Below are 9,808 nucleotides of genomic sequence, written 5' to 3'. Positions count from 1 at the left end.
CCAACCCCTACTTAACCAACTTAAGGGTTGATTTTGCAAATATCGTAAAATAGATATTTAATTACTTTCTATCGAAATCCTATCAAATACCAATTTTCATATAGATTTGCATCAAAACTGGGGGACTTTAATACAAACTTTCAACTCTAATTTATTCACGGAAACGCCGTCGAACAGGATAAAAAGTATCCTATGTCCGTCTCCTGGTTCTAAGCTACCTCTCCACCAATTTTCAGTCAAATTGGTTCAGCCGTTCTTGAGTTATAAAATGACTTCACGGAAACGCGGTCGAACGGGATAAAAAGTATCCTATGTCCGTTTCCTGGTTCTAATCTACCTCTTTACCAATTTTCAGCTAAATCGGTTCAACCGTTCTTGAGTTATAAAATGACTTCAAGGAAACGCGGTCGAACGGGATAAAAAGTATCCTATGTCCGTCTCCTGGTTCTAAGCTACCTCTCCACCAATTTTCAGCCAAATCGGTTCAGCCATTCTTGAGTTATAAGTGGAGTAACTAACACGACTTTCTTTTATATATATAGATTTTGATTAGTAATTTCTTATAATAATCAGATTTCCTAAATGTATATCTAGATGGCTTTAGTCAATTTTACTTATTTTGCAACAATTTTTAAGTGCAATGACGCTTTATTGACAAAATATTCATGAAATGTAATAAGTAATTCATTGGTTAATTGAATAACTAAGTCGGGCAAGTTTGAAGCAAATAATATAAAGTGAAACACAGATGATAATTAGTATTTATAAATATTTTAATAAAGCGAAATATGTATATACAGATTTAAGGTGCGTACGAAAGGACACGTAAACGTTGTGTTGGCATATAAAAAAAAAAAAATCTAACATCTAGCGGTATGAAAAATTATAAAATTACTGAAATGGCTATTAAAAAATAGGGGTTGGTAATAAAAGGGTAAAGATTTAGAATTGTATGTATTTTAATGCCACATTACAGAAAAATAAAAACAAAAACTTTTGTTCAAAATTAAAAATATGTTAAGGGTGAACAACCCTTATCACTTAGGGGTATGAAAAATAGATAGTAGCCGATTCTCAGACCTACTGAATATATTATTTGGTGAAAATCGGTAAAGCCGTTTCGGAGGAGTACGTACGGCAACTAACATTGTGACACGAAATTTTATTTATATTTTTACATATATCAATTTAAATCGTTATAATTATAAATAATCTATGTAATCTGATAGAATTTTCTTGACAAAAACAAAAGATTAAAGTCACTACATACCTAGCCACTTAAAGTGGAGTCTGAAGAGGTAAACAGGCCATTTGTTTCCATAACCGCGCCCTGTAATACCCCGAATGTACGAGGGACACCAAATTAAAGGGACATTTTAGGACATTCCTGATAATGTATATGATAATATCCCGATTATTCTTGGTAGCGCTTAAAGCTCAACTTCTTATATCTACTTTCATGCTAGTATTGTTTCAAAATTGTATGTTTTTTAGGTATCAATCAGAATTGCAGTACAAAATCAAATCAAATCAAATCTAACATCTATATTTGCCAAATAAGGTACAAAACTCTGGTGAAATATGTCCTAAGATACAAGAATCCTCTTATTTAACATTTGGGCGGCGAATATGTTTATAAGCTTAATTTTATGTTATCATACTGTGTTTTAATCGCATAACACAATTAGTCACATTGACGTAATTACACAATAATATCACATGTCAGCAAAAAATCAAAATAATAAAATAATACACAACTTACAATTAAATTTAGATTATTATCAATTTCGATTAATTACGGTACATCACGATACATATTTATCGGCAATGATCTCTCATATGGATAGAAAGTTCATATTCAATTAAGTCTCTGTTACACAACATATACCACTATGAGCATAATACACTATTATATAGTTTAATCATCATCAACATAGTCAAGGTTTAATGTAACGTTTGCCTACAATATAATTAAAACTTAATATTATAATTTCGGTAACTAAAATATTTGTGATTTTGATACAACACCTTCGATAAAAAATAAATTGAGTAACTAATTTAACATTAGCATGTTAAGAAATTAGCTAATACAATGATGCTAAATTAAAAATAAAGTTCATCAATTATTAACATGTATTTTATTGCCTACAAAAGGCAGCGTAGTTAGATATATATATTTGTAGATGTTAAAATGTGACTTTACATCAATATTGCCGACTTATCTCCAAGTGTCAATGACAAGTGTCCTATATTTTATTGATGAGGCATGGTCACCCTAAGTATAAGACAATCCAAGTGCTACATCAGTCGCGTTTTAATGGCGGGTTTACGCGAAAACGATTACACGAAGCTCAGCCCGGGGGCGGCCACTTACTCGTACCCCAGCCCTCCAGCTACCCCACATCAATGCCGCGTGATTGCACTCTTATCTTAAATACATTTAAGATAAATCATACCAAATGTTATACTAATGTATGATAAAAATAGTCAACTTGTGCATACAAATAAATTTTAGACATTTTAATCGAAGCTAATATTTGTTGACGACGGCAAGAAACGTTATATCTTTCCATTTCAAAAATATTATTTGTGTGTGTATTGATTGAAAGTTTATGTGTGTATATATTATATAGATAATTTTATACTTAATATAAGTTATTCACGTTCAGAAATATAAAGAGTTTACCAAAAACATTATTAAAATAAAAATAAATGATGAACGTCCCTCAATAACAAGGTATTGCAGATAACTGATTGTTCCAGAAATTAATTAGGACTACATTCACTTGCCGTATAAAGAACGGGATTTCTCAGTGAGACCCCACGCAAATATAATTATATGAACAGTGGCATAAGAAAAATTAGTGATAAATAGACCTCAAGGTAAAAACGCCCCAAATAAAAGGTGGTAGAGACAAAAGTCACTTTTTGTAGAAACAACACAACAATCTACCATTTATCACGCAATAAGTGGCAAAACAACATGAAACCAAGTGAAACAACGTTAGATTTTCCTGTTTTATCATTTCTGGATTCTCTGAATTCTCTGGATTCTGTAAATGCAATTCGGAACTTATTTTTTCTCCGTCGTCTTTCCTATCCATTAAGGCGACTAAATACGGGAACTATTAATCTCACAACGTAGATCAAAGGTCCTTGAGAGTCGCCCAGTAACTCCTTCATGTAAAAAAAATTCGCGGACCATACAATGTTCCGTTTATTCTGAGAGCTTTATGAATAAGACTTCATACCCTGACAGATAATCCTACCCACTAGGATCATTGAATGATGAGAATAAAAAATCGATAATTTTATTATTCATTATTATAATTTTATTAATTTAATGTGATACAATATAAAATATGCCATCAAAAACAATGCTTGTAAAAAGATCCAAGTCTCGCCATTCAGTTCTTCTACCGTAAAAAGTTTTGAGATCTATGTAAAACCAAGCCGGTAAATGTATGCAGTCCCTACTTAAGGGACCTTCTGTCTTAAGGTATTATCTCACTATCTAACCTAACAACATCTCATGGGACCATACCAATATTAAAAATCTTTTATGTTCTAAATAAATTAACGTGGCAATCGTACTGCAAGTCACATTGTGTTTTCATCTTATCATATCGCATCACACAGGTAACATTAGTACGATTGCCACGTCGATTTATTTAGAACATAAAAGATTTTTAATATTGGTATGGTCCCATGAGATGTTGTTAAGTTAGATAGTGAGATAATACCTTAAGACAGAAGGTCCCTTAAGAAGGGACTGCATACATTTACCGGCTTGGTTTTACATAGATCTCAAAACTTTTTACGGTAGAAGAACTGAATGGCGAGACTTGGATCTTTTTACAAGCATTGTTTTTGATGGCATCTCATTCCTTTTTGTAGATATTTCTACTCTTTTCCTTTCCGGTACCTTCTCCTAGTTGAATCTCAACAACAGATTTTTTATAGCCAATTAATTTTTTGTAGTTAGTCTTTGTAGTTATGTAAATAATCTTGCCATTCATCATCACTTTCATTCGAACATGACAATAAATTAAATCTAAAAAAGTTACTATTTTGACAACTGAAATTATTCCCATTATCCTCAGGAAAAAAACATCTGTACTGATTGTGATTTATTTATTTATTTATTTATTGTGATTTAACGTGTCTTCGTATTAAATAATCGACATCCCTTACTTTCTTCTGAATATCCGACAAAAATCATTGGTAATCTTTCACTGACTTCGTCGGACTCCGGTTTTTGATATAAACCACAGTATTTACTGCTCTTGCTCAAAATCGTTTCAATTTATAATAGACTTCTGACTTCTGAAATGAAATGAAATATTTATTGAATAATGATAACATTCGTTTTAGACTTCTCGCATTTACAATAATAGTTCTGTTAGCTGTTTCAACCACAACAATTTGTTTAGGGGTATATAGTATCGCCTTCTGATGTAGAATTCCATTTGTTGACAAGAAAATATTGAAAGCTCTATTACAAAATTTCGTCCCACTATCTGATCTCATACATTTGTTCGACTTGCTAGTTCCCTTTTCAACACTTTATATTTTTGAAATTTCTTAAAGACTCACTCTTATGTTTTAGAAAATAAACATTCATCGTGTCATTCGAGAATAATAGTCGATAAATAATAACATGTACCTTGAACCGTTGAGTGAAGTAGCTCCCATGGGACCACATAAATCTGTATGTACGATCTCCAGTATATTGTTCGTTCGCGTTCAGAGGTTTGGAAATGGTTTTTTACTAGTCGTCATATCCGTCGTAATGTTCACATTATCAAGACCAGTCACAATATTCTTTAAAATTCGCATATATTCCGGATTAATATGGGCTAGTCTTCTATGCCAATATTTATTTGACATTGTCAAATTAGATATCGGTGATTTGACAAATTGTTTAAATTTATATATACCATTTACGTTGTGGCCAGTTGCGATGATATTATCCACAGAGTTACTAATAGTGCAACCGTTTTTCAAGAAATTAACAGTAAATCCTTTTTCAATAAGTTTACTCACCGCTAACAAATTCATACTTAAATTATTAGTCTGCATTTGTCTTTTGCATTCAACTGTAGTTATTTTTAGAATTATTATTTGCAGAGTATATTAATAATACATATTTTCAGCTAGACTATATTTTTATTCACTTCTATTTAAAACTTAACTCACCGTACAATATAATTTTATATATAGCTATTATAGATTACAAATAATTTATATTAAAAAGGTTTCTTATAATAGTTTCCACGTTTTTTCCGGGTAGGTATTACCACAAAATAAAAACTAACAGAAGTCAATCTTCATACAAAGTGGGCTGGAGTAACGCACACATAGACACCACTTACCGACTAGTTATCTCGGGGGGACTCGACTCGACTCGTGCGCGACTGTCAGTTCATTTCTTACACGCATTTGTAACTGTTTTGTACAAGCAATGGAGCAAAAAAATACCCTAATTGTGCAATGGACGGTTGTTTAAATTCAACATTAAACTGTTGATTTTCGTTTTTTTTATAGATATCAATTATCAAGCCACTAGGAGCTGATATTTTTGGTGATCATGGCAAGAATATGTTATAAAGTGGCTATCTAAGCTCGATTTATATAACAGTTTCCTATTTCGAATCACTTGAAATGAATATAACTAATTTTTTGTAATATTGCGTTGAAATGTTAGGTACCTAATATTACGTAAGTTGAAAACATGATTTTTTGTTCGTATATATATTGGTTTGTCTTTAATGCCATTTGGTAGGTTTAGGTCTAAAACGGATAGGGCAAAAGGAATTGTGTAATTAGGGTAATCCTTTTAGAAATTAAATTTTTATATGTAAGCTTATTTTCATAGACATTTATTTATGCGCAATAAGGCCGAAATTTGCCTAAACACTTGTTTCCTTGGAAACAAACTTATTATTATTTTATAATACGGTGACAGTTGCTTTACCTCACGACAGTTATTGTATTTTGTGTATGTTGCCGTTAGATTGTAGAATACGTTAGCATACACATTAACTAGGCAGTCTTAAGATTAGCTAGAAAATATGTAGATTAACTATGTAGTTAAAATTTGAAACATCTTTTCAGACTTGTTCTTAGGACTAAAACACATGCCTTTTTACGACACGACGACGTAGTGTGATACATAGCGACATCGTGCCGCAAAGCGATATTGTTTCGTGAAAATATACAAAGTTTGTCGTAAATTCATGACACGACGACGCATCATAGCATGCATGGGTCGACGTCAAGGGGTAAAAATTGATACAATCTTCGTTTTGTACTTTAGGTAATGGACAAGCTAATCTGCGTTTTAACTGATTTAGGCACATTAGCCGTAACATCTAGTTTTCTTCTTATGACATTTGTCAGAAATTCGGAATGTTTTTGATATTATATAACTTTTTAGGGTTCCATACCCAAAGAGTAAAAACGGAACCCTATTTCTAAGCTGTCCGTTTGTCTGTCTGACATAGAGCTCTATTTCTGGATCCTTAATAGATAGAAACTTAAATTTTTTTACGGCATATTTATAATGGTGGCCGCTTTAACAACAAGTAATAAAAGTAAAAAGAAAAACTTTCAAATAAAGGAGAGTTGCCATACAAAGACCTTCTTTTTCTTTATGAAGAGGAGGAAACCTTCAAAAGGTACTCAACGACGTGGGAGTGACGCCGGGTTATGTGGGACTTTAGCCGCACTAAAATCCTTCGGTGGCCGTCCTCAACGTTTGTCGGAGAACTCCGGGATCTCCGACTGAACGCAACCGAAGTCCTCTAAGCGCGATGCCTCGATCGAGCTCTGCGTTGGGAGAACAGTTTTCGCTCCTCCTAAACTATCCGGTGTTTTTTTTTTTTTTTATAATGTAAGAGTAGCAGACGAGCATGCAGTCCACCTGATGGTAAGTGGCTACTGCCGCCCATGGACATCTGTAATCAACCCCAGATAAGATAAAATATTCCTACCTGAGGTCGGCCACGGATGCGCCGCTACCCCTGAGGACTAAGCTGAAACGCCTCGGAAAAGTCTGTCTCCCTTACCACACCCTTCAACCGGAACACAGCAACTCCTAACACTGCTGTTATTAGGTAGAAATAGGTGTGGCGTTGGTGCCACCGGAGTCGAACCACAAAGGGTTCTATCACCTTCAAACACTTTGTTCACGACGGTATGCGACTACACATACCGCCGTCCTTCCCGCGGACACTTATTGGACGGTTCGAGCTCCCTCTTGCCACTCCCAACTCCGGAAGCCCCCTTTTAGTCGCTTTTTACGACAGGCACGGGATATCGAAGCCCTTTTTTAGTCCAGGAACTACAGGGACAAATATATAAGGACCTGCTATTTTTTGGCGTTTTTCATTTTATCTATTGAACCATAATAGATGTTACAGTTGAAATGTTCACAATGCATTATATGGCTGCTATAATATCAATTAGTAAAAATAAAAATAAAATAAACAAATGTTTTTGTGGTACGGAACCCTCAGTGTAAGAGTTCGATTCGCACTTCACCCATTATTTGAATTGAATTTAAATTGAAGTTGGAATTGAAAACGTCTTTTGTCTCGAGAATAAAAACAATTGACGTCGCCTATAATAGTAGGGGAGCCCAAGACGGGATTTCGAGAGTGACTCGAACGCGGCAGATTAAGATATGGGAGATACCTTACATCCTATAGAGTATCTTAAACTATCCATTTGGGGGGTTCAACCAGGGAAGTCCATCAGACTATTAATAAAAAATTGTATTATCTATAGTAGCTTAATTACATTCTGAAAACAATAAATTTATAATCTGATGATTTGAGGGCGGCGTTAGGGAGTAATAAGGTTGCAAAAAAATCTATACCTGGACATACTCGAGTGCGGTAATTTTTTTAATATAAAGGAAATAATGCTAGAAAATATGCACTATCTGATAGCGCCATTTATTAGCTTGGATCCCTGGAAAGTAATGGTGTATAACAAACTAAAGGAAAAGGCAAATTTTATGGAAAAAACATTATTCTTCATACATTCTCATTCTATTTTTTTTTCAAATCGTCAGTATAAAAAACCCCTCCACTAAATCGTCAGATGTCAGAAGGGTTATGATAAGTAAAACATCAGTTGGAATTTCCTGTATAATAATCTTATCCTGTATAATAATCTTCAAAGAGTCCTATTTCTATCTATCTTTCTACCTAATAACAGCAGTGTTAGGCGCTGCTGTGTTCCGGTTTGAAGGGTGTGGTAAGGGAGACAGACTTTTCCGAGGCGTTCCAGCTTAGTCCTCAGGGGTAGCGGCGCATCTGTGGCCGACCTCAGGTAGGAATATCTAATCCTATCTGGGGTTGATTACAGATGTCCATGGGCGGCAGTAGCCACTTACCATCAGGTGGACTGCATGCTCGTCTGCTACTCTTATATTATATAAAAAAAAAAAAAAAGAGTCACTGACAGTCTTTCGAATCGAATCGTCAGTTTTTCGAATGGGCGACTCATCTGAGGTAGCTTCATATCCCCTTTGAAAATCTAATGCGCTGGTTACTTTTTTTTCCATTTTTACCTCTCGTATGACTGTCCCAAACCAGCAGATAAACATATTTCCGGCATCAGAGATATATACTCTATCACTAACCTGCCGCGCCTTGAGTATGTCTGACTCTGCTTTTAACATCTTTCGAATCATCTAGACACTATTCCCACGGTGAATCGAAAAATATCACACAACCTTTTCTTCACTCTAACGTGTAATCTACACAATCGTATAGGACCTATCGGCGCTCGAGTTTCTACCCATTTAACATCATCGGCTCCCCTACTACTCTTACATTTCGCGGACAGAAACACAGATTCATTAACTGCAAATGTAACTTTGTCATCCTATATAACTTATATAGGATACAAAGTTATTTAATGTAGTTGGTGTATCTAGATAACTGGACAGAAATTGCAAAATATTTTAGTTTTCCCATGAGTTATATACTAAACACTAATTGTATTCTCAATTTCAACCTTCTATGTCTGCTAGAAGTGCCTTATACTTTTGATGATCGGTCAGTCAGTGAGTGAGTGACAAAATTACGAACTTTGACTACTTGTAATTCTTAAACTACTGGTTCAAATTTAATGAAATTTGAAATATACCGTGTCTACACAATGCTTGCTTGGCTCCTGAAAATTCAGGCTTCTAGCTTCATATGCAACGAAGTTACAGGAGGTCGAAAATGGGCCGAATTGCTTCGAGAAAAGTATGCTACGGCCGTGCCGCTTTTTTTGGCTTTGGCTCGACTTGGCGGAGGCACTGCCGTGCCTCCAGATTTATTTTGATTTAAAAATTTGTTATGAAAATTGTAAAAAAATCCATCCACAAATTTATATCGCAGTCGGTAGGATTCGAACCTACGCTCCCAGAGGGAAACTGATTTCTAGTCAGTCGCCTTAACCGCTCGGCCACGACTGCTTGCGATATTGTTCTGAAATTTTCGATACGTACTTATAAAGTTTAATGAAATCAGTCAATGTTTTATATTTAAACTAAGATAGTAGTAATATTAGATGTTTTAAATCAGATGAAAATACTACATTTTACAAAAAATAAAATTTCGATATTAAAATTGAAAGGAAATTAATAAATAAAACTAGATTTAATTATGAAATTATTATCTATTTTAATCACACGTAAATAATAATAACTAAAAGATAATCATATTTTAAAAGCAAAAAACTATGCGGTAAAATATATGCGCGCCAGGATATTAAAAATACAATCCACATTTCATTTGTGCAAACG

General features: G+C 34.1%; 1 non-coding gene across 1 annotated transcript; it reads right to left on the bottom strand.

Annotated features, from left to right (window-relative positions):
• Positions 1-9,396: 9,396 nt before the first annotated feature.
• TRNAS-AGA (transfer RNA serine (anticodon AGA)) lies at positions 9,397-9,478 on the bottom strand. The gene has a single exon. It is a non-coding gene; the product is annotated as a tRNA-Ser (tRNA).
• Positions 9,479-9,808: the final 330 nt, after the last annotated feature.

Source organism: Epargyreus clarus, unplaced genomic scaffold (assembly GCF_041222505.1).
Source record: "Epargyreus clarus isolate Ecla_fem2 unplaced genomic scaffold, WU_Ecla_fem_2.2 ptg000026l, whole genome shotgun sequence".
Taxonomy (NCBI): Eukaryota; Metazoa; Arthropoda; class Insecta; order Lepidoptera; family Hesperiidae; genus Epargyreus; species Epargyreus clarus.
Note: the sequence above shows the minus strand (reverse complement) of the source record. Positions and strands in the feature narration are given on the sequence as shown.